Source organism: Lissotriton helveticus, chromosome 8, assembly GCF_964261635.1.
Source record: "Lissotriton helveticus chromosome 8, aLisHel1.1, whole genome shotgun sequence".
Classification (NCBI taxonomy): Eukaryota; Metazoa; Chordata; class Amphibia; order Caudata; family Salamandridae; genus Lissotriton; species Lissotriton helveticus.
Window position 1 is genome coordinate 819,214,859 of NC_136069.1, and position 26,494 is coordinate 819,241,352.

General features: G+C 39.5%; 20 non-coding genes across 20 annotated transcripts; all 20 read left to right on the forward strand.

Moving 5' to 3' along the window:
- The first annotated feature begins 346 nt into the window (after positions 1 to 346).
- Positions 347 to 418, forward strand: TRNAP-UGG (transfer RNA proline (anticodon UGG)). Its single transcript has one exon. It is a non-coding gene; the product is annotated as a tRNA-Pro (tRNA).
- Positions 419 to 706: 288 nt separating this feature from the next.
- Positions 707 to 779, forward strand: TRNAV-CAC (transfer RNA valine (anticodon CAC)). The gene has a single exon. It is a non-coding gene; the product is annotated as a tRNA-Val (tRNA).
- Positions 780 to 2,868: 2,089 nt separating this feature from the next.
- Positions 2,869 to 2,940, forward strand: TRNAP-UGG (transfer RNA proline (anticodon UGG)). Its single transcript has one exon. It is a non-coding gene; the product is annotated as a tRNA-Pro (tRNA).
- Positions 2,941 to 3,228: 288 nt separating this feature from the next.
- TRNAV-CAC (transfer RNA valine (anticodon CAC)) lies at positions 3,229 to 3,301 on the forward strand. Its single transcript has one exon. It is a non-coding gene; the product is annotated as a tRNA-Val (tRNA).
- Positions 3,302 to 5,426: 2,125 nt separating this feature from the next.
- Positions 5,427 to 5,498, forward strand: TRNAP-UGG (transfer RNA proline (anticodon UGG)). The gene has a single exon. It is a non-coding gene; the product is annotated as a tRNA-Pro (tRNA).
- Positions 5,499 to 5,786: 288 nt separating this feature from the next.
- Positions 5,787 to 5,859, forward strand: TRNAV-CAC (transfer RNA valine (anticodon CAC)). Its single transcript has one exon. It is a non-coding gene; the product is annotated as a tRNA-Val (tRNA).
- A 2,233-nt stretch (positions 5,860 to 8,092) lies between these two features.
- On the forward strand, positions 8,093 to 8,164 carry TRNAP-UGG (transfer RNA proline (anticodon UGG)). The gene has a single exon. It is a non-coding gene; the product is annotated as a tRNA-Pro (tRNA).
- A 288-nt stretch (positions 8,165 to 8,452) lies between these two features.
- TRNAV-CAC (transfer RNA valine (anticodon CAC)) lies at positions 8,453 to 8,525 on the forward strand. The gene has a single exon. It is a non-coding gene; the product is annotated as a tRNA-Val (tRNA).
- A 2,153-nt stretch (positions 8,526 to 10,678) lies between these two features.
- Positions 10,679 to 10,750, forward strand: TRNAP-UGG (transfer RNA proline (anticodon UGG)). The gene has a single exon. It is a non-coding gene; the product is annotated as a tRNA-Pro (tRNA).
- A 288-nt stretch (positions 10,751 to 11,038) lies between these two features.
- Positions 11,039 to 11,111, forward strand: TRNAV-CAC (transfer RNA valine (anticodon CAC)). Its single transcript has one exon. It is a non-coding gene; the product is annotated as a tRNA-Val (tRNA).
- Positions 11,112 to 13,332: 2,221 nt separating this feature from the next.
- TRNAP-UGG (transfer RNA proline (anticodon UGG)) lies at positions 13,333 to 13,404 on the forward strand. Its single transcript has one exon. It is a non-coding gene; the product is annotated as a tRNA-Pro (tRNA).
- A 288-nt stretch (positions 13,405 to 13,692) lies between these two features.
- TRNAV-CAC (transfer RNA valine (anticodon CAC)) lies at positions 13,693 to 13,765 on the forward strand. Its single transcript has one exon. It is a non-coding gene; the product is annotated as a tRNA-Val (tRNA).
- A 2,239-nt stretch (positions 13,766 to 16,004) lies between these two features.
- On the forward strand, positions 16,005 to 16,076 carry TRNAP-UGG (transfer RNA proline (anticodon UGG)). The gene has a single exon. It is a non-coding gene; the product is annotated as a tRNA-Pro (tRNA).
- A 288-nt stretch (positions 16,077 to 16,364) lies between these two features.
- On the forward strand, positions 16,365 to 16,437 carry TRNAV-CAC (transfer RNA valine (anticodon CAC)). The gene has a single exon. It is a non-coding gene; the product is annotated as a tRNA-Val (tRNA).
- A 2,189-nt stretch (positions 16,438 to 18,626) lies between these two features.
- TRNAP-UGG (transfer RNA proline (anticodon UGG)) lies at positions 18,627 to 18,698 on the forward strand. Its single transcript has one exon. It is a non-coding gene; the product is annotated as a tRNA-Pro (tRNA).
- Positions 18,699 to 18,986: 288 nt separating this feature from the next.
- TRNAV-CAC (transfer RNA valine (anticodon CAC)) lies at positions 18,987 to 19,059 on the forward strand. Its single transcript has one exon. It is a non-coding gene; the product is annotated as a tRNA-Val (tRNA).
- A 2,157-nt stretch (positions 19,060 to 21,216) lies between these two features.
- Positions 21,217 to 21,288, forward strand: TRNAP-UGG (transfer RNA proline (anticodon UGG)). Its single transcript has one exon. It is a non-coding gene; the product is annotated as a tRNA-Pro (tRNA).
- A 288-nt stretch (positions 21,289 to 21,576) lies between these two features.
- TRNAV-CAC (transfer RNA valine (anticodon CAC)) lies at positions 21,577 to 21,649 on the forward strand. The gene has a single exon. It is a non-coding gene; the product is annotated as a tRNA-Val (tRNA).
- Positions 21,650 to 23,838: 2,189 nt separating this feature from the next.
- Positions 23,839 to 23,910, forward strand: TRNAP-UGG (transfer RNA proline (anticodon UGG)). The gene has a single exon. It is a non-coding gene; the product is annotated as a tRNA-Pro (tRNA).
- A 288-nt stretch (positions 23,911 to 24,198) lies between these two features.
- Positions 24,199 to 24,297, forward strand: TRNAV-CAC (transfer RNA valine (anticodon CAC)). The gene is made up of 2 exons: positions 24,199 to 24,235; positions 24,262 to 24,297. It is a non-coding gene; the product is annotated as a tRNA-Val (tRNA).
- Positions 24,298 to 26,494: the final 2,197 nt, after the last annotated feature.

A 26,494-nucleotide genomic window follows, 5' to 3' on the forward strand; every position in this document is an offset into this window, starting at 1 on the left:
CCAGCTATTCACCTTGGCATTCCGATTTGCACAAAGGGAATAAGTATTTGAGAGAAAAGGCAAAATGTGTTTCTTATGTTGTTATGAACAGCTTTTTATTCTTTCTCTTTAGGCTCTAGCCAATGCAGAAATATATAAATAACTGCTGACTTCCTGTAAGACTTGTCCAATGCTGAGAAAAAATAAAAGGGGACACTTACAAATGATAGTGCTATCGTTTGAGAAAGGGTAAGTTGACACTGAATTTCCTGTGAATTCACAGACCAAGCATGAAAAAGACCCCAGCATGATCTTCATTGCGGGCTTAGAGCTGGTATTACCTTTTCAGAGGTGAGGGTCTTTCAACGGCTCGTTGGTCTAGGGGTATGATTCTCGCTTTGGGTGCGAGAGGTCCCGGGTTCAAATCCCGGACGAGCCCTTTCATTGGTGCTCTTTTGAAGTATGCATTTCAAAGCCAATATCAATTTTCTCTTTGCAGTAGTGGATGATTATTTGCTAGAGTCTCATGCTTTTAACCTTGCCCTGCCTGAGCAAATAGGAAACATTTCTCTTTAAGCATTTTGCAAAAATGCTGAACTTGCAAGGCATATACAAGCGTTCAGATAGGGCTGTCGGGCAGGTTGCATGAAAGAAATCTAAAACCAGATGCCCTTGGAATAGTCTGTTTTGAGCAGTTTCATCACAGAAGAATCACCTGTAGGTATCTGTTTCTGTAGTGTAGTGGTTATCACGTTCGCCTCACACGCGAAAGGTTCCCGGTTCGAAACCGGGCAGAAACACTAGTTATATTGTCTTGGCTGCAATGTTGAGAGTTGCCGTTTTGCATGAAATTGTCCAGGCCCTGAAGATGGGTTCATGCAGTCTCGTTCCAAGAAAGTGAATTCTCTTAAAAACAATAACATAATTGGCATGTGGATGTATCTGTTGATTCACAAACCTCACTTTCAAAAGAGCCCTGCATTCGGTTCAATGCTCAACCAGAACAAGCATTAACTTTGAGAATTGTTGGCACCAACAGGCCTCCTATTTTAGTGGAGTGTTTCTGGTTTTAAGTGCTGAGGCTTGGGCTCAATTCCTGGATGATCCTTCTCAAGGTGATGATACAAATGCATCGTCACCTTTTCGTTTAATGTCAGAATTGTTTATTTCCATTTGGTGGTGTATGAATGCTTTCGACAGTATGGGGATTTTTTCTAGCCTTGCATGAATAAAAGCATATCACTCCTCTTTATGTATTTTTCTAATACATTTATATTTGCATCTCCTCTCCTAGCATGCATTTTTGACTATCTTACAGGCTGTATATAATAAGTATCAATTCAGGGGCGCTTCTACTACTCAAATCACAACTGTTCTATCACGACATTGATAAGCAATCTGCATCTGCTTCTGTTGTGTATTGGTTATCATATTTACCTGACGTGTGAAAGTCCCATGTTTGACAGTGCACGTTAACAAAGAAACCAATGATTTTTATTAAAAGTTGTCTTGTGTTTTGGTTACCTTGCATCAGCCAAAACGTGCCAGAGATGACTTCATTTGCAGTCACTTGAAAAGTAGGGATTCTCAAATAAATGGCAAGAGGTTGAAACAAATCCAAAGAAATGCATGGCATATCTATGAGTAGGTGTATGCATGTATCCATATATAAAGATAGATAGATAGATAGATAGATAGATAGATAGATAGATAGAGATATAGATAGATAGATAGATAGATAGATTGATAGATAGATAGATAGATATAGGGAGAGAGAGAGCGTTAATATAAACAGAGACTTTATTTTCAATCAAGCGGTATTTTCTTTCCTTTAGGAGCAGAATGTTCTGATCATCAGCGCACCAGAATGTAGTGCTTGGTTGGCAAGCATCACATATTGTGATGTGTTAGCTAAGAGTTCCATGTCCTTCAGACTCATATATTCCTCTGTAGTTGTATCTTGGTGATTCCACAAAACATGGCATCATAATCAGCATTCTACTGCCACAGAGTGGACAGAGAAACCATTTAGAATTTCCCTGAAAAAGAAAAAAAGCATACTTAGGCAGAGCTTTGTGGACAGGAAGGACATTAGAGCAAGTGAGGAATAAGCACTGCTTTTGTTAATTTACATAGGCAGAACAGAGACTGCTGGGAAAAGCCTGAAATTAAAGGCACAGAAAATGCCTGCTTCTGGAGAGAACACTAAGAAGCATTGAAAGTTTTTCCTCTGACCCTGGCCACTCTTAAGAGGAATCCTATGATAGTCAGCAGGACCCACCCTAAAAAGGAAGGGACAGCCATTTGGACCCTTTCCACCTTTCCTATATCTCGCCTGATCGAGCCTGATCGAGCGCTGATTGAGCGGATAAGCACATAAGCACATGTACTTCTCATTTTGGGAAGGCATTGCTTAGCTTGTTACCAGCAGCTCAGTTATGTTATGATGTTAGAGGCTATGCAAGGAATGCTTTAGTCCTGCATTAGGCAGTTTTTATTGCTTCTTGCATTCAAGAGATAGATAATTAGCCAGAATCTGTGGCCCAGCTATTCACCTTGGCATTCCGATTTGCACAAAGGGAATAAGTATTTGAGAGAAAAGGCAAAATGTGTTTCTTATGTTGTTATGAACAGCTTTTTATTCTTTCTCTTTAGGCTCTAGCCAATGCAGAAATATATAAATAACTGCTGACTTCCTGTAAGACTTGTCCAATGCTGAGAAAAAATAAAAGGGGACACTTACAAATGATAGTGCTATCGTTTGAGAAAGGGTAAGTTGACACTGAATTTCCTGTGAATTCACAGACCAAGCATGAAAAAGACCCCAGCATGATCTTCATTGCGGGCTTAGAGCTGGTATTACCTTTTCAGAGGTGAGGGTCTTTCAACGGCTCGTTGGTCTAGGGGTATGATTCTCGCTTTGGGTGCGAGAGGTCCCGGGTTCAAATCCCGGACGAGCCCTTTCATTGGTGCTCTTTTGAAGTATGCATTTCAAAGCCAATATCAATTTTCTCTTTGCAGTAGTGGATGATTATTTGCTAGAGTCTCATGCTTTTAACCTTGCCCTGCCTGAGCAAATAGGAAACATTTCTCTTTAAGCATTTTGCAAAAATGCTGAACTTGCAAGGCATATACAAGCGTTCAGATAGGGCTGTCGGGCAGGTTGCATGAAAGAAATCTAAAACCAGATGCCCTTGGAATAGTCTGTTTTGAGCAGTTTCATCACAGAAGAATCACCTGTAGGTATCTGTTTCTGTAGTGTAGTGGTTATCACGTTCGCCTCACACGCGAAAGGTTCCCGGTTCGAAACCGGGCAGAAACACTAGTTATATTGTCTTGGCTGCAATGTTGAGAGTTGCCGTTTTGCATGAAATTGTCCAGGCCCTGAAGATGGGTTCATGCAGTCTCGTTCCAAGAAAGTGAATTCTCTTAAAAACAATAACATAATTGGCATGTGGATGTATCTGTTGATTCACAAACCTCACTTTCAAAAGAGCCCTGCATTCGGTTCAATGCTCAACCAGAACAAGCATTAACTTTGAGAATTGTTGGCACCAACAGGCCTCCTATTTTAGTGGAGTGTTTCTGGTTTTAAGTGCTGAGGCTTGGGCTCAATTCCTGGATGATCCTTCTCAAGGTGATGATACAAATGCATCGTCACCTTTTCGTTTAATGTCAGAATTGTTTATTTCCATTTGGTGGTGTATGAATGCTTTCGACAGTATGGGGATTTTTTCTAGCCTTGCATGAATAAAAGCATATCACTCCTCTTTATGTATTTTTCTAATACATTTATATTTGCATCTCCTCTCCTAGCATGCATTTTTGACTATCTTACAGGCTGTATATAATAAGTATCAATTCAGGGGCGCTTCTACTACTCAAATCACAACTGTTCTATCACGACATTGATAAGCAATCTGCATCTGCTTCTGTTGTGTATTGGTTTTCATATTTACCTGACGTGTGAAAGTCCCATGTTTGACAGTGCACGTTAACAAAGAAACCAATGATTTTTATTAAAAGTTGTCTTGTGTTTTGGTTACCTTGCATCAGCCAAAACGTGCCAGAGATGACTTCATTTGCAGTCACTTGAAAAGTAGGGATTCTCAAATAAATGGCAAGAGGTTGAAACAAATCCAAAGAAATGCATGGCATATCTATGAGTAGGTGTATGCATGTATCCATATATAAAGATAGATAGATAGATAGATAGATAGATAGATAGATAGATAGATAGATAGATAGATAGATAGATAGATAGATAGATAGATAGATAGATAGATAGATAGATAGATAGATAGATAGATAGATAGATAGATAGAGAGAGAGAGCGTTAATATAAACAGAGACTTTATTTTCAATCAAGCGGTATTTTCTTTCCTTTAGGAGCAGAATGTTCTGATCATCAGCGCACCAGAATGTAGTGCTTGGTTGGCAAGCATCACATATTGTGATGTGTTAGCTAAGAGTTCCATGTCCTTCAGACTCATATATTCCTCTGTAGTTGTACCTTGGTGATTCCACAAAACATGGCATCATAATCAGCATTCTACTGCCACAGAGTGGACAGAGAAACCATTTAGAATTTCCCTGAAAAAGAAAAAAAGCATACTTAGGCAGAGCTTTGTGGACAGGAAGGACATTAGAGCAAGTGAGGAATAAGCACTGCTTTTGTTAATTTACATAGGCAGAACAGAGACTGCTGGGAAAAGCCTGAAATTAAAGGCACAGAAAATGCCTGCTTCTGGAGAGAACACTAAGAAGCATTGAAAGTTTTTCCTCTGACCCTGGCCACTCTTAAGAGGAATCCTATGATAGTCAGCAGGACCCACCCTAAAAAGGAAGGGACAGCCATTTGGACCCTTTCCACCTTTCCTATATCTCGCCTGATCGAGCCTGATCGAGCGCTGATTGAGTGAGCGGATAAGCACATAAGCACATGTACTTCTCATTTTGGGAAGGCATTGCTTAGCTTGTTACCAGCAGCTCAGTTATGTTATGATGTTAGAGGCTATGCAAGGAATGCTTTAGTCCTGCATTAGGCAGTTTTTATTGCTTCTTGCATTCAAGAGATAGATAATTAACCAGAATCTGTGGCCCAGCTATTCACCTTGGCATTCCGATTTGCACAAAGGGAATAAGTATTTGAGAGAAAAGGCAAAATGTGTTTCTTATGTTGTTATGAACAGCTTTTTATTCTTTCTCTTTAGGCTCTAGCCAATGCAGAAATATATAAATAACTGCTGACTTCCTGTAAGACTTGTCCAATGCTGAGAAAAAATAAAAGGGGACACTTACAAATGATAGTGCTATCGTTTGAGAAAGGGTAAGTAGACACTGAATTTCCTGTGAATTCACAGACCAAGCATGAAAAAGACCCCAGCATGATCTTCATTGCGGGCTTAGAGCTGGTATTACCTTTTCAGAGGTGAGGGTCTTTCAACGGCTCGTTGGTCTAGGGGTATGATTCTCGCTTTGGGTGCGAGAGGTCCCGGGTTCAAATCCCGGACGAGCCCTTTCATTGGTGCTCTTTTGAAGTATGCATTTCTAAGCCAATATCAATTTTCTCTTTGCAGTAGTGGATGATTATTTGCTAGAGTCTCATGCTTTTAACCTTGCCCTGCCTGAGCAAATAGGAAACATTTCTCTTTAAGCATTTTGCAAAAATGCTGAACTTGCAAGGCATATACAAGCGTTCAGATAGGGCTGTCGGGCAGGTTGCATGAAAGAAATCTAAAACCAGATGCCCTTGGAATAGTCTGTTTTGAGCAGTTTCATCACAGAAGAATCACCTGTAGGTATCTGTTTCTGTAGTGTAGTGGTTATCACGTTCGCCTCACACGCGAAAGGTCCCCGGTTCGAAACCGGGCAGAAACACTAGTTATATTGTCTTGGCTGCAATGTTGAGAGTTGCCGTTTTGCATGAAAATGTCCAGGCCCTGAAGATGGGTTCATGCAGTCTTGTTCCAAGAAAGTGAATTCTCTTAAAAACAATAACATAATTGGCATGTGGATGTATCTGTTGATTCACAAACCTCACTTTCAAAAGAGCCCTGCATTCGGTTCAATGCTCAACCAGAACAAGCATTAACTTTGAGAATTGTTGCCACCAACAGGCCTCCTATTTTAGTGGAGTGTTTCTGGTTTTAAGTGCTGAGGCTTGGGCTCAATTCCTAGATGATCCTTCTCAAGGTGATGATACAAATGCATCGTCACCTTTTCGTTTAATGTCAGAATTGTTTATTTCCATTTGGTGGTGTATGAATGCTTTCGACAGTATGGGGATTTTTTCTAGCCTTGCATGAATAAAAGCATATCACTCCTCTTTATGTATTTTTCTAATACATTTATATTTGCATCTCCTCTCCTAGCATGCATTTTTGACTATCTTACAGGCTGTATATAATAAGTATCAATTCAGGGGCGCTTCTACTACTCAAATCACAACTGTTCTATCACGACATTGATAAGCAATCTGCATCTGCTTCTGTTGTGTATTGGTTATCATATTTACCTGACGTGTGAAAGTCCCATGTTTGACAGTGCACGTTAACAAAGAAACCAATGATTTTTATTAAAAGTTGTCTTGTGTTTTGGTTACCTTGCATCAGCCAAAACGTGCCAGAGATGACTTCATTTGCAGTCACTTGAAAAGTAGGGATTCTTAAATAAATGGCAAGAGGTTGAAACAAATCCAAAGAAATGCATGGCATATCTATGAGTAGGTGTATGCATGTATCCATATATAAAGATAGATAGATAGATAGATAGATAGATAGATAGATAGATAGATAGATAGATAGAGAGATAGATAGATAGATAGATAGATAGATAGATAGATAGATAGATAGATAGATAGATAGATAGATAGATAGATAGATAGATAGATAGATAGATAGATAGATAGATAGATAGATAGATAGATAGATAGATAGATAGATAGATAGATAGATAGATAGATAGATAGATAGATAGATAGATAGATATAGGGAGAGAGAGAGCGTTAATATAAACAGAGACTTTATTTTCAATCAAGCGGTATTTTCTTTCCTTTAGGAGCAGAATGTTCTGATCATCAGCGCACCAGAATGTAGTGCTTGGTTGGCAAGCATCACATATTGTGATGTGTTAGCTAAGAGTTCCATGTCCTTCAGACTCATATATTCCTCTGTAGTTGTACCTTGGTGATTCCACAAAACATGGCATCATAATCAGCATTCTACTGCCACAGAGTGGACAGAGAAACCATTTAGAATTTCCCTGAAAAAGAAAAAAAGCATACTTAGGCAGAGCTTTGTGGACAGGAAGGACATTAGAGCAAGTGAGGAATAAGCACTGCTTTTGTTAATTTACATAGGCAGAACAGAGACTGCTGGGAAAAGCCTGAAATTAAAGGCACAGAAAATGCCTGCTTCTGGAGAGAACACTAAGAAGCATTGAAAGTTTTTCCTCTGACCCTGGCCACTCTTAAGAGGAATCCTATGATAGTCAGCAGGACCCACCCTAAAAAGGAAGGGACAGCCATTTGGACCCTTTCCACCTTTCCTATATCTCGCCTGATCGAGCCTGATCGAGCGCTGATTGAGCGGATAAGCACATAAGCACATGTACTTCTCATTTTGGGAAGGCATTGCTTAGCTTGTTACCAGCAGCTCAGTTATGTTATGATGTTAGAGGCTATGCAAGGAATGCTTTAGTCCTGCATTAGGCAGTTTTTATTGCTTCTTGCATTCAAGAGATAGATAATTAACCAGAATCTGTGGCCCAGCTATTCACCTTGGCATTCCGATTTGCACAAAGGGAATAAGTATTTGAGAGAAAAGGCAAAATGTGTTTCTTATGTTGTTATGAACAGCTTTTTATTCTTTCTCTTTAGGCTCTAGCCAATGCAGAAATATATAAATAACTGCTGACTTCCTGTAAGACTTGTCCAATGCTGAGAAAAAATAAAAGGGGACACTTACAAATGATAGTGCTATCGTTTGAGAAAGGGTAAGTTGACACTGAATTTCCTGTGAATTCACAGACCAAGCATGAAAAAGACCCCAGCATGATCTTCATTGCGGGCTTAGAGCTGGTATTACCTTTTCAGAGGTGAGGGTCTTTCAACGGCTCGTTGGTCTAGGGGTATGATTCTCGCTTTGGGTGCGAGAGGTCCCGGGTTCAAATCCCGGACGAGCCCTTTCATTGGTGCTCTTTTGAAGTATGCATTTCAAAGCCAATATCAATTTTCTCTTTGCAGTAGTGGATGATTATTTGCTAGAGTCTCATGCTTTTAACCTTGCCCTGCCTGAGCAAATAGGAAACATTTCTCTTTAAGCATTTTGCAAAAATGCTGAACTTGCAAGGCATATACAAGCGTTCAGATAGGGCTGTCGGGCAGGTTGCATGAAAGAAATCTAAAACCAGATGCCCTTGGAATAGTCTGTTTTGAGCAGTTTCATCACAGAAGAATCACCTGTAGGTATCTGTTTCTGTAGTGTAGTGGTTATCACGTTCGCCTCACACGCGAAAGGTTCCCGGTTCGAAACCGGGCAGAAACACTAGTTATATTGTCTTGGCTGCAATGTTGAGAGTTGCCGTTTTGCATGAAATTGTCCAGGCCCTGAAGATGGGTTCATGCAGTCTCGTTCCAAGAAAGTGAATTCTCTTAAAAACAATAACATAATTGGCATGTGGATGTATCTGTTGATTCACAAACCTCACTTTCAAAAGAGCCCTGCATTCGGTTCAATGCTCAACCAGAACAAGCATTAACTTTGAGAATTGTTGGCACCAACAGGCCTCCTATTTTAGTGGAGTGTTTCTGGTTTTAAGTGCTGAGGCTTGGGCTCAATTCCTGGATGATCCTTCTCAAGGTGATGATACAAATGCATCGTCACCTTTTCGTTTAATGTCAGAATTGTTTATTTCCATTTGGTGGTGTATGAATGCTTTCGACAGTATGGGGATTTGTTCTAGCCTTGCATGAATAAAAGCATATCACTCCTCTTTATGTATTTTTCTAATACATTTATATTTGCATCTCCTCTCCTAGCATGCATTTTTGACTATCTTACAGGCTGTATATAATAAGTATCAATTCAGGGGCGCTTCTACTACTCAAATCACAACTGTTCTATCACGACATTGATAAGCAATCTGCATCTGCTTCTGTTGTGTATTGGTTATCATATTTACCTGACGTGTGAAAGTCCCATGTTTGACAGTGCACGTTAACAAAGAAACCAATGATTTTTATTAAAAGTTGTCTTGTGTTTTGGTTACCTTGCATCAGCCAAAACGTGCCAGAGATGACTTCATTTGCAGTCACTTGAAAAGTAGGGATTCTCAAATAAATGGCAAGAGGTTGAAACAAATCCAAAGAAATGCATGGCATATCTATGAGTAGGTGTATGCATGTATCCATATATAAAGATAGATAGATAGATAGATAGATAGATAGATAGATAGATAGATAGATAGATAGATAGATAGATAGATAGATAGATAGATAGATAGATAGATAGATAGATAGATAGATAGATAGATAGATAGATAGATAGATAGATAGATAGATAGATAGATAGATAGAGAGAGAGAGCGTTAATATAAACAGAGACTTTATTTTCAATCAAGCGGTATTTTCTTTCCTTTAGGAGCAGAATGTTCTGATCATCAGCGCACCAGAATGTAGTGCTTGGTTGGCAAGCATCACATATTGTGATGTGTTAGCTAAGAGTTCCATGTCCTTCAGACTCATATATTCCTCTGTAGTTGTACCTTGGTGATTCCACAAAACATGGCATCATAATCAGCATTCTACTGCCACAGAGTGGACAGAGAAACCATTTAGAATTTCCCTGAAAAAGAAAAAAAGCATACTTAGGCAGAGCTTTGTGGACAGGAAGGACATTAGAGCAAGTGAGGAATAAGCACTGCTTTTGTTAATTTACATAGGCAGAACAGAGACTGCTGGGAAAAGCCTGAAATTAAAGGCACAGAAAATGCCTGCTTCTGGAGAGAACACTAAGAAGCATTGAAAGTTTTTCCTCTGACCCTGGCCACTCTTAAGAGGAATCCTATGATAGTCAGCAGGACCCACCCTAAAAAGGAAGGGACAGCCATTTGGACCCTTTCCACCTTTCCTATATCTCGCCTGATCGAGCCTGATCGAGCGCTGATTGAGTGAGCGGATAAGCACATAAGCACATGTACTTCTCATTTTGGGAAGGCATTGCTTAGCTTGTTACCAGCAGCTCAGTTATGTTATGATGTTAGAGGCTATGCAAGGAATGCTTTAGTCCTGCATTAGGCAGTTTTTATTGCTTCTTGCATTCAAGAGATAGATAATTAACCAGAATCTGTGGCCCAGCTATTCACCTTGGCATTCCGATTTGCACAAAGGGAATAAGTATTTGAGAGAAAAGGCAAAATGTGTTTCTTATGTTGTTATGAACAGCTTTTTATTCTTTCTCTTTAGGCTCTAGCCAATGCAGAAATATATAAATAACTGCTGACTTCCTGTAAGACTTGTCCAATGCTGAGAAAAAATAAAAGGGGACACTTACAAATGATAGTGCTATCGTTTGAGAAAGGGTAAGTAGACACTGAATTTCCTGTGAATTCACAGACCAAGCATGAAAAAGACCCCAGCATGATCTTCATTGCGGGCTTAGAGCTGGTATTACCTTTTCAGAGGTGAGGGTCTTTCAACGGCTCGTTGGTCTAGGGGTATGATTCTCGCTTTGGGTGCGAGAGGTCCCGGGTTCAAATCCCGGACGAGCCCTTTCATTGGTGCTCTTTTGAAGTATGCATTTCAAAGCCAATATCAATTTTCTCTTTGCAGTAGTGGATGATTATTTGCTAGAGTCTCATGCTTTTAACCTTGCCCTGCCTGAGCAAATAGGAAACATTTCTCTTTAAGCATTTTGCAAAAATGCTGAACTTGCAAGGCATATACAAGCGTTCAGATAGGGCTGTCGGGCAGGTTGCATGAAAGAAATCTAAAACCAGATGCCCTTGGAATAGTCTGTTTTGAGCAGTTTCATCACAGAAGAATCACCTGTAGGTATCTGTTTCTGTAGTGTAGTGGTTATCACGTTCGCCTCACACGCGAAAGGTCCCCGGTTCGAAACCGGGCAGAAACACTAGTTATATTGTCTTGGCTGCAATGTTGAGAGTTGCCGTTTTGCATGAAAATGTCCAGGCCCTGAAGATGGGTTCATGCAGTCTTGTTCCAAGAAAGTGAATTCTCTTAAAAACAATAACATAATTGGCATGTGGATGTATCTGTTGATTCACAAACCTCACTTTCAAAAGAGCCCTGCATTCGGTTCAATGCTCAACCAGAACAAGCATTAACTTTGAGAATTGTTGCCACCAACAGGCCTCCTATTTTAGTGGAGTGTTTCTGGTTTTAAGTGCTGAGGCTTGGGCTCAATTCCTAGATGATCCTTCTCAAGGTGATGATACAAATGCATCGTCACCTTTTCGTTTAATGTCAGAATTGTTTATTTCCATTTGGTGGTGTATGAATGCTTTCGACAGTATGGGGATTTTTTCTAGCCTTGCATGAATAAAAGCATATCACTCCTCTTTATGTATTTTTCTAATACATTTATATTTGCATCTCCTCTCCTAGCATGCATTTTTGACTATCTTACAGGCTGTATATAATAAGTATCAATTCAGGGGCGCTTCTACTACTCAAATCACAACTGTTCTATCACGACATTGATAAGCAATCTGCATCTGCTTCTGTTGTGTATTGGTTATCATATTTACCTGACGTGTGAAAGTCCCATGTTTGACAGTGCACGTTAACAAAGAAACCAATGATTTTTATTAAAAGTTGTCTTGTGTTTTGGTTACCTTGCATCAGCCAAAACGTGCCAGAGATGACTTCATTTGCAGTCACTTGAAAAGTAGGGATTCTTAAATAAATGGCAAGAGGTTGAAACAAATCCAAAGAAATGCATGGCATATCTATGAGTAGGTGTATGCATGTATCCATATATAAAGATAGATAGATAGATAGATAGATAGATAGATAGATAGATAGAGAGAGAGATAGATAGATAGATAGATAGATAGATAGATAGATAGATAGATAGATAGATAGATAGATAGATAGATAGATAGATAGATAGATAGATAGATAGATAGATAGATAGATAGATAGATAGATAGATAGATAGATAGATAGATAGATAGATAGATAGATAGATAGATAGATAGATAGATATAGGGAGAGAGAGAGCGTTAATATAAACAGAGACTTTATTTTCAATCAAGCGGTATTTTCTTTCCTTTAGGAGCAGAATGTTCTGATCATCAGCGCACCAGAATGTAGTGCTTGGTTGGCAAGCATCACATATTGTGATGTGTTAGCTAAGAGTTCCATGTCCTTCAGACTCATATATTCCTCTGTAGTTGTACCTTGGTGATTCCACAAAACATGGCATCATAATCAGCATTCTACTGCCACAGAGTGGACAGAGAAACCATTTAGAATTTCCCTGAAAAAGAAAAAAAGCATACTTAGGCAGAGCTTTGTGGACAGGAAGGACATTAGAGCAAGTGAGGAATAAGCACTGCTTTTGTTAATTTACATAGGCAGAACAGAGACTGCTGGGAAAAGCCTGAAATTAAAGGCACAGAAAATGCCTGCTTCTGGAGAGAACACTAAGAAGCATTGAAAGTTTTTCCTCTGACCCTGGCCACTCTTAAGAGGAATCCTATGATAGTCAGCAGGACCCACCCTAAAAAGGAAGGGACAGCCATTTGGACCCTTTCCACCTTTCCTATATCTCGCCTGATCGAGCCTGATCGAGCGCTGATTGAGCGGATAAGCACATAAGCACATGTACTTCTCATTTTGGGAAGGCATTGCTTAGCTTGTTACCAGCAGCTCAGTTATGTTATGATGTTAGAGGCTATGCAAGGAATGCTTTAGTCCTGCATTAGGCAGTTTTTATTGCTTCTTGCATTCAAGAGATAGATAATTAACCAGAATCTGTGGCCCAGCTATTCACCTTGGCATTCCGATTTGCACAAAGGGAATAAGTATTTGAGAGAAAAGGCAAAATGTGTTTCTTATGTTGTTATGAACAGCTTTTTATTCTTTCTCTTTAGGCTCTAGCCAATGCAGAAATATATAAATAACTGCTGACTTCCTGTAAGACTTGTCCAATGCTGAGAAAAAATAAAAGGGGACACTTACAAATGATAGTGCTATCGTTTGAGAAAGGGTAAGTTGACACTGAATTTCCTGTGAATTCACAGACCAAGCATGAAAAAGACCCCAGCATGATCTTCATTGCGGGCTTAGAGCTGGTATTACCTTTTCAGAGGTGAGGGTCTTTCAACGGCTCGTTGGTCTAGGGGTATGATTCTCGCTTTGGGTGCGAGAGGTCCCGGGTTCAAATCCCGGACGAGCCCTTTCATTGGTGCTCTTTTGAAGTATGCATTTCAAAGCCAATATCAATTTTCTCTTTGCAGTAGTGGATGATTATTTGCTAGAGTCTCATGCTTTTAACCTTGCCCTGCCTGAGCAAATAGGAAACATTTCTCTTTAAGCATTTTGCAAAAATGCTGAACTTGCAAGACATATACAAGCGTTCAGATAGGGCTGTCGGGCAGGTTGCATGAAAGAAATCTAAAACCAGATGCCCTTGGAATAGTCTGTTTTGAGCAGTTTCATCACAGAAGAATCACCTGTAGGTATCTGTTTCTGTAGTGTAGTGGTTATCACATTTGCCTCACACGCGAAAGGTCCCCGGTTCGAAACCGGGCAGAAACACTAGTTATATTGTCTTGGCTGCAATGTTGAGAGTTGCCGTTTTGCATGAAATTGTCCAGGCCCTGAAGATGGGTTCATGCAGTCTCGTTCCAAGAAAGTGAATTCTCTTAAAAACAATAACATAATTGGCATGTGGATGTATCTGTTGATTCACAAACCTCACTTTCAAAAGAGCCCTGCATTCGGTTCAATGCTCAACCAGAACAAGCATTAACTTTGAGAATTGTTGGCACCAACAGGCCTCCTATTTTAGTGGAGTGTTTCTGGTTTTAAGTGCTGAGGCTTGGGCTCAATTCCTAGATGATCCTTCTCAAGGTGATGATACAAATGCATCGTCACCTTTTCGTTTAATGTCAGAATTGTTTATTTCCATTTGGTGGTGTATGAATGCTTTCGACAGTATGGGGATTTTTTCTAGCCTTGCATGAATAAAAGCATATCACTCCTCTTTATGTATTTTTCTAATACATTTATATTTGCATCTCCTCTCCTAGCATGCATTTTTGACTATCTTACAGGCTGTATATAATAAGTATCAATTCAGGGGCGCTTCTACTACTCAAATCACAACTGTTCTATCACGACATTGATAAGCAATCTGCTTCTGTTGTGTATTGGTTATCATATTTACCTGACGTGTGAAAGTCCCATGTTTGACAGTGCACGTTAACAAAGAAACCAATGATTTTTATTAAAAGTTGTCTTGTGTTTTGGTTACCTTGCATCAGCCAAAACGTGCCAGAGATGACTTCATTTGCAGTCACTTGAAAAGTAGGGATTCTTAAATAAATGGCAAGAGGTTGAAACAAATCCAAAGAAATGCATGGCATATCTATGAGTAGGTGTATGCATGTATCCATATATAAAGATAGATAGATAGATAGATAGATAGATAGATAGATAGATAGATAGATAGATAGATAGATAGATAGATAGATAGATAGAGATATAGATAGATAGATAGATAGATAGATAGATAGATAGATAGATAGATAGATAGATAGATAGATAGATAGATAGATAGATAGATAGATAGATAGATAGATAGATAGATAGATAGATAGATAGATAGATAGATAGATAGATAGATAGATAGATAGATAGATAGATAGATATAGGGAGAGAGAGAGCGTTAATATAAACAGAGACTTTATTTTCAATCAAGCGGTATTTTCTTTCCTTTAGGAGCAGAATGTTCTGATCATCAGCGCACCAGAATGTAGTGCTTGGTTGGCAAGCATCACATATTGTGATGTGTTAGCTAAGAGTTCCATGTCCTTCAGACTCATATATTCCTCTGTAGTTGTACCTTGGTGATTCCACAAAACATGGCATCATAATCAGCATTCTACTGCCACAGAGTGGACAGAGAAACCATTTAGAATTTCCCTGAAAAAGAAAAAAAGCATACTTAGGCAGAGCTTTCTGGACAGGAAGGACATTAGAGCAAGTGAGGAATAAGCACTGCTTTTGTTAATTTACATAGGCAGAACAGAGACTGCTGGGAAAAGCCTGAAATTAAAGGCACAGAAAATGCCTGCTTCTGGAGAGAACACTAAGAAGCATTGAAAGTTTTTCCTCTGACCCTGGCCACTCTTAAGAGGAATCCTATGATAGTCAGCAGGACCCACCCTAAAAAGGAAGGGACAGCCATTTGGACCCTTTCCACCTTTCCTATATCTCGCCTGATCGAGCCTCATTGAGCGCTGATTGAGCGGATAAGCACATAAGCACATGTACTTCTCATTTTGGGAAGGCATTGCTTAGCTTGTTACCAGCAGCTCAGTTATGTTATGATGTTAGAGGCTATGCAAGGAATGCTTTAGTCCTGCATTAGGCAGTTTTTATTGCTTCTTGCATTCAAGAGATAGATAATTAGCCAGAATCTGTGGCCCAGCTATTCACCTTGGCATTCCGATTTGCACAAAGGGAATAAGTATTTGAGAGAAAAGGCAAAATGTGTTTCTTATGTTGTTATGAACAGCTTTTTATTCTTTCTCTTTAGGCTCTAGCCAATGCAGAAATATATAAATAACTGCTGACTTCCTGTAAGACTTGTCCAATGCTGAGAAAAAATAAAAGGGGACACTTACAAATGATAGTGCTATCGTTTGAGAAAGGGTAAGTTGACACTGAATTTCCTGTGAATTCACAGACCAAGCATGAAAAAGACCCCAGCATGATCTTCATTGCGGGCTTAGAGCTGGTATTACCTTTTCAGAGGTGAGGGTCTTTCAACGGCTCGTTGGTCTAGGGGTATGATTCTCGCTTTGGGTGCGAGAGGTCCCGGGTTCAAATCCCGGACGAGCCCTTTCATTGGTGCTCTTTTGAAGTATGCATTTCAAAGCCAATATCAATTTTCTCTTTGCAGTAGTGGATGATTATTTGCTAGAGTCTCATGCTTTTAACCTTGCCCTGCCTGAGCAAATAGGAAACATTTCTCTTTAAGCATTTTGCAAAAATGCTGATCTTGCAAGGCATATACAAGCGTTCAGATAGGGCTGTCGGGCAGGTTGCATGAAAGAAATCTAAAACCAGATGCCCTTGGAATAGTCTGTTTTGAGCAGTTTCATCACAGAAGAATCACCTGTAGGTATCTGTTTCTGTAGTGTAGTGGTTATCACGTTCGCCTCACACGCGAAAGGTCCCCGGTTCGAAACCGGGCAGAAACACTAGTTATATTGTCTTGGCTGCAATGTTGAGAGTTGCCGTTTTGCATGAAATTGTCCAGGCCCTGAAGATGGGTTCATGCAGTCTCGTTCCAAGAAAGTGAATTCTCTTAAAAACAATAACATAATTGGCATGTGGATGTATCTGTTGATTCACAAACCTCACTTTCAAAAGAGCCCTGCATTCGGTTCAATGCTCAACCAGAACAAGCATTAACTTTGAGAATTGTTGGCACCAACAGGCCTCCTATTTTAGTGGAGTGTTTCTGGTTTTAAGTGCTGAGGCTTGGGCTCAATTCCTAGATGATCCTTCTCAAGGTGATGATACAAATGCATCGTCACCTTTTCGTTTAATGTCAGAATTGTTTATTTCCATTTGGTGGTGTATGAATGCTTTCGACAGTATGGGGATTTTTTCTAGCCTTGCATGAATAAAAGCATATCACTCCTCTTTATGTATTTTTCTAATACATTTATATTTGCATCTCCTCTCCTAGCATGCATTTTTGACTATCTTACAGGCTGTATATAATAAGTATCAATTCAGGGGCGCTTCTACTACTCAAATCACAACTGTTCTATCACGACATTGATAAGCAATCTGCATCTGCTTCTGTTGTGTATTGGTTATCATATTTACCTGACGTGTGAAAGTCCCATGTTTGACAGTGCACGTTAACAAAGAAACCAATGATTTTTATTAAAAGTTGTCTTGTGTTTTGGTTACCTTGCATCAGCCAAAACGTGCCAGAGATGACTTCATTTGCAGTCACTTGAAAAGTAGGGATTCTCAAATAAATGGCAAGAGGTTGAAACAAATCCAAAGAAATGCATGGCATATCTATGAGTAGGTGTATGCATGTATCCATATATAAAGATAGATAGATAGATAGATAGATAGATAGATAGATAGATAGATAGATAGATAGAGATATAGATAGATAGATAGATAGCTAGATAGATAGATAGATAGATAGATAGATAGATAGATAGATAGATAGATAGATAGATAGATAGATAGATAGATAGATAGATAGATAGATAGATAGATAGATAGATAGATAGATATAGGGAGAGAGAGAGCGTTAATATAAACAGAGACTTTATTTTCAATCAAGCGGTATTTTCTTTCCTTTAGGAGCAGAATGTTCTGATCATCAGCGCACCAGAATGTAGTGCTTGGTTGGCAAGCATCACATATTGTGATGTGTTAGCTAAGAGTTCCATGTCCTTCAGACTCATATATTCCTCTGTAGTTGTACCTTGGTGATTCCACAAAACATGGCATCATAATCAGCATTCTACTGCCACAGAGTGGACAGAGAAACCATTTAGAATTTCCCTGAAAAAGAAAAAAAGCATACTTAGGCAGAGCTTTGTGGACAGGAAGGACATTAGAGCAAGTGAGGAATAAGCACTGCTTTTGTTAATTTACATAGGCAGAACAGAGACTGCTGGGAAAAGCCTGAAATTAAAGGCACAGAAAATGCCTGCTTCTGGAGAGAACACTAAGAAGCATTGAAAGTTTTTCCTCTGACCCTGGCCACTCTTAAGAGGAATCCTATGATAGTCAGCAGGACCCACCCTAAAAAGGAAGGGACAGCCATTTGGACCCTTTCCACCTTTCCTATATCTCGCCTGATCGAGCCTGATCGAGCGCTGATTGAGCGGATAAGCACATAAGCACATGTACTTCTCATTTTGGGAAGGCATTGCTTAGCTTGTTACCAGCAGCTCAGTTATGTTATGATGTTAGAGGCTATGCAAGGAATGCTTTAGTCCTGCATTAGGCAGTTTTTATTGCTTCTTGCATTCAAGAGATAGATAATTAGCCAGAATCTGTGGCCCAGCTATTCACCTTGGCATTCCGATTTGCACAAAGGGAATAAGTATTTGAGAGAAAAGGCAAAATGTGTTTCTGATGTTGTTATGAACAGCTTTTTATTCTTTCTCTTTAGGCTCTAGCCAATGCAGAAATATATAAATAACTGCTGACTTCCTGTAAGACTTGTCCAATGCTGAGAAAAAATAAAAGGGGACACTTACAAATGATAGTGCTATCGTTTGAGAAAGGGTAAGTTGACACTGAATTTCCTGTGAATTCACAGACCAAGCATGAAAAAGACCCCAGCATGATCTTCATTGCGGGCTTAGAGCTGGTATTACCTTTTCAGAGGTGAGGGTCTTTCAACGGCTCGTTGGTCTAGGGGTATGATTCTCGCTTTGGGTGCGAGAGGTCCCGGGTTCAAATCCCGGACGAGCCCTTTCATTGGTGCTCTTTTGAAGTATGCATTTCAAAGCCAATATCAATTTTCTCTTTGCAGTAGTGGATGATTATTTGCTAGAGTCTCATGCTTTTAACCTTGCCCTGCCTGAGCAAATAGGAAACATTTCTCTTTAAGCATTTTGCAAAAATGCTGAACTTGCAAGGCATATACAAGCGTTCAGATAGGGCTGTCGGGCAGGTTGCATGAAAGAAATCTAAAACCAGATGCCCTTGGAATAGTCTGTTTTGAGCAGTTTCATCACAGAAGAATCACCTGTAGGTATCTGTTTCTGTAGTGTAGTGGTTATCACGTTCGCCTCACACGCGAAAGGTCCCCGGTTCGAAACCGGGCAGAAACACTAGTTATATTGTCTTGGCTGCAATGTTGAGAGTTGCCGTTTTGCATGAAATTGTCCAGGCCCTGAAGATGGGTTCATGCAGTCTCGTTCCAAGAAAGTGAATTCTCTTAAAAACAATAACATAATTGGCATGTGGATGTATCTGTTGATTCACAAACCTCACTTTCAAAAGAGCCCTGCATTCGGTTCAATGCTCAACCAGAACAAGCATTAACTTTGAGAATTGTTGGCACCAACAGGCCTCCTATTTTAGTGGAGTGTTTCTGGTTTTAAGTGCTGAGGCTTGGGCTCAATTCCTAGATGATCCTTCTCAAGGTGATGATACAAATGCATCGTCACCTTTTCGTTTAATGTCAGAATTGTTTATTTCCATTTGGTGGTGTATGAATGCTTTCGACAGTATGGGGATTTTTTCTAGCCTTGCATGAATAAAAGCATATCACTCCTCTTTATGTATTTTTCTAATACATTTATATTTGCATCTCCTCTCCTAGCATGCATTTTTGACTATCTTACAGGCTGTATATAATAAGTATCAATTCAGGGGCGCTTCTACTACTCAAATCACAACTGTTCTATCACGACATTGATAAGCAATCTGCATCTGCTTCTGTTGTGTATTGGTTATCATATTTACCTGACGTGTGAAAGTCCCATGTTTGACAGTGCACGTTAACAAAGAAACCAATGATTTTTATTAAAAGTTGTCTTGTGTTTTGGTTACCTTGCATCAGCCAAAACGTGCCAGAGATGACTTCATTTGCAGTCACTTGAAAAGTAGGGATTCTCAAATAAATGGCAAGAGGTTGAAACAAATCCAAAGAAATGCATGGCATATCTATGAGTAGGTGTATGCATGTATCCATATATAAAGATAGATAGATAGATAGATAGATAGATAGATAGATAGATAGATAGATAGATATATAGATAGATAGATAGATAGATAGATAGATAGATAGATAGATAGATAGATAGATAGATAGATAGATAGATAGATAGATAGATAGATAGATAGATAGATAGATAGATAGAGAGAGAGAGCGTTAATATAAACAGAGACTTTATTTTCAATCAAGCGGTATTTTCTTTCCTTTAGGAGCAGAATGTTCTGATCATCAGCGCACCAGAATGTAGTGCTTGGTTGGCAAGCATCACATATTGTGATGTGTTAGCTAAGAGTTCCATGTCCTTCAGACTCATATATTCCTCTGTAGTTGTACCTTGGTGATTCCACAAAACATGGCATCATAATCAGCATTCTACTGCCACAGAGTGGACAGAGAAACCATTTAGAATTTCCCTGAAAAAGAAAAAAAGCATACTTAGGCAGAGCTTTGTGGACAGGAAGGACATTAGAGCAAGTGAGGAATAAGCACTGCTTTTGTTAATTTACATAGGCAGAACAGAGACTGCTGGGAAAAGCCTGAAATTAAAGGCACAGAAAATGCCTGCTTCTGGAGAGAACACTAAGAAGCATTGAAAGTTTTTCCTCTGACCCTGGCCACTCTTAAGAGGAATCCTATGATAGTCAGCAGGACCCACCCTAAAAAGGAAGGGACAGCCATTTGGACCCTTTCCACCTTTCCTATATCTCGCCTGATCGAGCCTGATCGAGCGCTGATTGAGTGAGCGGATAAGCACATAAGCACATGTACTTCTCATTTTGGGAAGGCATTGCTTAGCTTGTTACCAGCAGCTCAGTTATGTTATGATGTTAGAGGCTATGCAAGGAATGCTTTAGTCCTGCATTAGGCAGTTTTTATTGCTTCTTGCATTCAAGAGATAGATAATTAACCAGAATCTGTGGCCCAGCTATTCACCTTGGCATTCCGATTTGCACAAAGGGAATAAGTATTTGAGAGAAAAGGCAAAATGTGTTTCTTATGTTGTTATGAACAGCTTTTTATTCTTTCTCTTTAGGCTCTAGCCAATGCAGAAATATATAAATAACTGCTGACTTCCTGTAAGACTTGTCCAATGCTGAGAAAAAATAAAAGGGGACACTTACAAATGATAGTGCTATCGTTTGAGAAAGGGTAAGTAGACACTGAATTTCCTGTGAATTCACAGACCAAGCATGAAAAAGACCCCAGCATGATCTTCATTGCGGGCTTAGAGCTGGTATTACCTTTTCAGAGGTGAGGGTCTTTCAACGGCTCGTTGGTCTAGGGGTATGATTCTCGCTTTGGGTGCGAGAGGTCCCGGGTTCAAATCCCGGACGAGCCCTTTCATTGGTGCTCTTTTGAAGTATGCATTTCAAAGCCAATATCAATTTTCTCTTTGCAGTAGTGGATGATTATTTGCTAGAGTCTCATGCTTTTAACCTTGCCCTGCCTGAGCAAATAGGAAACATTTCTCTTTAAGCATTTTGCAAAAATGCTGAACTTGCAAGGCATATACAAGCGTTCAGATAGGGCTGTCGGGCAGGTTGCATGAAAGAAATCTAAAACCAGATGCCCTTGGAATAGTCTGTTTTGAGCAGTTTCATCACAGAAGAATCACCTGTAGGTATCTGTTTCTGTAGTGTAGTGGTTATCACGTTCGCCTCACACGCGAAAGGTCCCCGGTTCGAAACCGGGCAGAAACACTAGTTATATTGTCTTGGCTGCAATGTTGAGAGTTGCCGTTTTGCATGAAATTGTCCAGGCCCTGAAGATGGGTTCATGCAGTCTCGTTCCAAGAAAGTGAATTCTCTTAAAAACAATAACATAATTGGCATGTGGATGTATCTGTTGATTCACAAACCTCACTTTCAAAAGAGCCCTGCATTCGGTTCAATGCTCAACCAGAACAAGCATTAACTTTGAGAATTGTTGGCACCAACAGGCCTCCTATTTTAGTGGAGTGTTTCTGGTTTTAAGTGCTGAGGCTTGGGCTCAATTCCTAGATGATCCTTCTCAAGGTGATGATACAAATGCATCGTCACCTTTTCGTTTAATGTCAGAATTGTTTATTTCCATTTGGTGGTGTATGAATGCTTTCGACAGTATGGGGATTTTTTCTAGCCTTGCATGAATAAAAGCATATCACTCCTCTTTATGTATTTTTCTAATACATTCATATTTGCATCTCCTCTCCTAGCATGCATTTTTGACTATCTTACAGGCTGTATATAATAAGTATCAATTCAGGGGCGCTTCTACTACTCAAATCACAACTGTTCTATCACGACATTGATAAGCAATCTGCATCTGCTTCTGTTGTGTATTGGTTATCATATTTACCTGACGTGTGAAAGTCCCATGTTTGACAGTGCACGTTAACAAAGAAACCAATGATTTTTATTAAAAGTTGTCTTGTGTTTTGGTTACCTTGCATCAGCCAAAACGTGCCAGAGATGACTTCATTTGCAGTCACTTGAAAAGTAGGGATTCTCAAATAAATGGCAAGAGGTTGAAACAAATCCAAAGAAATGCATGGCATATCTATGAGTAGGTGTATGCATGTATCCATATATAAAGATAGATAGATAGATAGATAGATAGATAGATAGATAGATAGATAGATAGATAGATAGATAGATAGATAGAGATATAGATAGATAGATAGATAGATAGATAGATAGATAGATAGATAGATAGATAGATAGATAGATAGATAGATAGATAGATAGATAGATAGATAGATAGATAGATAGATAGATAGATAGATAGAGAGAGAGAGCGTTAATATAAACAGAGACTTTATTTTCAATCAAGCGGTATTTTCTTTCCTTTAGGAGCAGAATGTTCTGATCATCAGCGCACCAGAATGTAGTGCTTGGTTGGCAAGCATCACATATTGTGATGTGTTAGCTAAGAGTTCCATGTCCTTCAGACTCATATATTCCTCTGTAGTTGTACCTTGGTGATTCCACAAAACATGGCATCATAATCAGCATTCTACTGCCACAGAGTGGACAGAGAAACCATTTAGAATTTCCCTGAAAAAGAAAAAAAGCATACTTAGGCAGAGCTTTGTGGACAGGAAGGACATTAGAGCAAGTGAGGAATAAGCACTGCTTTTGTTAATTTACATAGGCAGAACAGAGACTGCTGGGAAAAGCCTGAAATTAAAGGCACAGAAAATGCCTGCTTCTGGAGAGAACACTAAGAAGCATTGAAAGTTTTTCCTCTGACCCTGGCCACTCTTAAGAGGAATCCTATGATAGTCAGCAGGACCCACCCTAAAAAGGAAGGGACAGCCATTTGGACCCTTTCCACCTTTCCTATATCTCGCCTGATCGAGCCTGATCGAGCGCTGATTGAGTGAGCGGATAAGCACATAAGCACATGTACTTCTCATTTTGGGAAGGCATTGCTTAGCTTGTTACCAGCAGCTCAGTTATGTTATGATGTTAGAGGCTATGCAAGGAATGCTTTAGTCCTGCATTAGGCAGTTTTTATTGCTTCTTGCATTCAAGAGATAGATAATTAACCAGAATCTGTGGCCCAGCTATTCACCTTGGCATTCCGATTTGCACAAAGGGAATAAGTATTTGAGAGAAAAGGCAAAATGTGTTTCTTATGTTGTTATGAACAGCTTTTTATTCTTTCTCTTTAGGCTCTAGCCAATGCAGAAATATATAAATAACTGCTGACTTCCTGTAAGACTTGTCCAATGCTGAGAAAAAATAAAAGGGGACACTTACAAATGATAGTGCTATCGTTTGAGAAAGGGTAAGTAGACACTGAATTTCCTGTGAATTCACAGACCAAGCATGAAAAAGACCCCAGCATGATCTTCATTGCGGGCTTAGAGCTGGTATTACCTTTTCAGAGGTGAGGGTCTTTCAACGGCTCGTTGGTCTAGGGGTATGATTCTCGCTTTGGGTGCGAGAGGTCCCGGGTTCAAATCCCGGACGAGCCCTTTCATTGGTGCTCTTTTGAAGTATGCATTTCAAAGGCAATATCAATTTTCTCTTTGCAGTAGTGGATGATTATTTGCTAGAGTCTCATGCTTTTAACCTTGCCCTGCCTGAGCAAATAGGAAACATTTCTCTTTAAGCATTTTGCAAAAATGCTGAACTTGCAAGGCATATACAAGCGTTCAGATAGGGCTGTCGGGCAGGTTGCATGAAAGAAATCTAAAACCAGATGCCCTTGGAATAGTCTGTTTTGAGCAGTTTCATCACAGAAGAATCACCTGTAGGTATCTGTTTCTGTAGTGTAGTGGTTATCACGTTCGCCTCACACGCGAAGTTATCACGTTCGCCTCACACGCGAAAGGTCCCCGGTTCGAAACCGGGCAGAAACACTAGTTATATTGTCTTGGCTGCAATGTTGAGAGTTGCCGTTTTGCATGAAAATGTCCAGGCCCTGAAGATGGGTTCATGCAGTCTTGTTCCAAGAAAGTGAATTCTCTTAAAAACAATAACATAATTGGCATGTGGATGTATCTGTTGATTCACAAACCTCACTTTCAAAAGAGCCCTGCATTCGGTTCAATGCTCAACCAGAACAAGCATTAACTTTGAGAATTGTTGCCACCAACAGGCCTCCTATTTTAGTGGAGTGTTTCTGGTTTTAAGTGCTGAGGCTTGGGCTCAATTCCTAGATGATCCTTCTCAAGGTGATGATACAAATGCATCGTCACCTTTTCGTTTAATGTCAGAATTGTTTATTTCCATTTGGTGGTGTATGAATGCTTTCGACAGTATGGGGATTTTTTCTAGCCTTGCATGAATAAAAGCATATCACTCCTCTTTATGTATTTTTCTAATACATTTATATTTGCATCTCCTCTCCTAGCATGCATTTTTGACTATCTTACAGGCTGTATATAATAAGTATCAATTCAGGGGCGCTTCTACTACTCAAATCACAACTGTTCTATCACGACATTGATAAGCAATCTGCATCTGCTTCTGTTGTGTATTGGTTATCATATTTACCTGACGTGTGAAAGTCCCATGTTTGACAGTGCACGTTAACAAAGAAACCAATGATTTTTATTAAAAGTTGTCTTGTGTTTTGGTTACCTTGCATCAGCCAAAACGTGCCAGAGATGACTTCATTTGCAGTCACTTGAAAAGTAGGGATTCTTAAATAAATGGCAAGAGGTTGAAACAAATCCAAAGAAATGCATGGCATATCTATGAGTAGGTGTATGCATGTATCCATATATAAAGATAGATAGATAGATAGATAGATAGATAGATAGATAGATAGATAGATAGAGAGATAGATAGATAGATAGATAGATAGATAGATAGATAGATAGATAGATAGATAGATAGATAGATAGATAGATAGATAGATAGATAGATAGATAGATAGATAGATAGATAGATAGATAGATAGATAGATAGATAGATAGATAGATAGATAGATAGATAGATAGATAGATAGATAGATAGATAGATATAGGGAGAGAGAGAGCGTTAATATAAACAGAGACTTTATTTTCAATCAAGCGGTATTTTCTTTCCTTTAGGAGCAGAATGTTCTGATCATCAGCGCACCAGAATGTAGTGCTTGGTTGGCAAGCATCACATATTGTGATGTGTTAGCTAAGAGTTCCATGTCCTTCAGACTCATATATTCCTCTGTAGTTGTACCTTGGTGATTCCACAAAACATGGCATCATAATCAGCATTCTACTGCCACAGAGTGGACAGAGAAACCATTTAGAATTTCCCTGAAAAAGAAAAAAAGCATACTTAGGCAGAGCTTTGTGGACAGGAAGGACATTAGAGCAAGTGAGGAATAAGCACTGCTTTTGTTAATTTACATAGGCAGAACAGAGACTGCTGGGAAAAGCCTGAAATTAAAGGCACAGAAAATGCCTGCTTCTGGAGAGAACACTAAGAAGCATTGAAAGTTTTTCCTCTGACCCTGGCCACTCTTAAGAGGAATCCTATGATAGTCAGCAGGACCCACCCTAAAAAGGAAGGGACAGCCATTTGGACCCTTTCCACCTTTCCTATATCTCGCCTGATCGAGCCTGATCGAGCGCTGATTGAGCGGATAAGCACATAAGCACATGTACTTCTCATTTTGGGAAGGCATTGCTTAGCTTGTTACCAGCAGCTCAGTTATGTTATGATGTTAGAGGCTATGCAAGGAATGCTTTAGTCCTGCATTAGGCAGTTTTTATTGCTTCTTGCATTCAAGAGATAGATAATTAGCCAGAATCTGTGGCCCAGCTATTCACCTTGGCATTCCGATTTGCACAAAGGGAATAAGTATTTGAGAGAAAAGGCAAAATGTGTTTCTGATGTTGTTATGAACAGCTTTTTATTCTTTCTCTTTAGGCTCTAGCCAATGCAGAAATATATAAATAACTGCTGACTTCCTGTAAGACTTGTCCAATGCTGAGAAAAAATAAAAGGGGACACTTACAAATGATAGTGCTATCGTTTGAGAAAGGGTAAGTTGACACTGAATTTCCTGTGAATTCACAGACCAAGCATGAAAAAGACCCCAGCATGATCTTCATTGCGGGCTTAGAG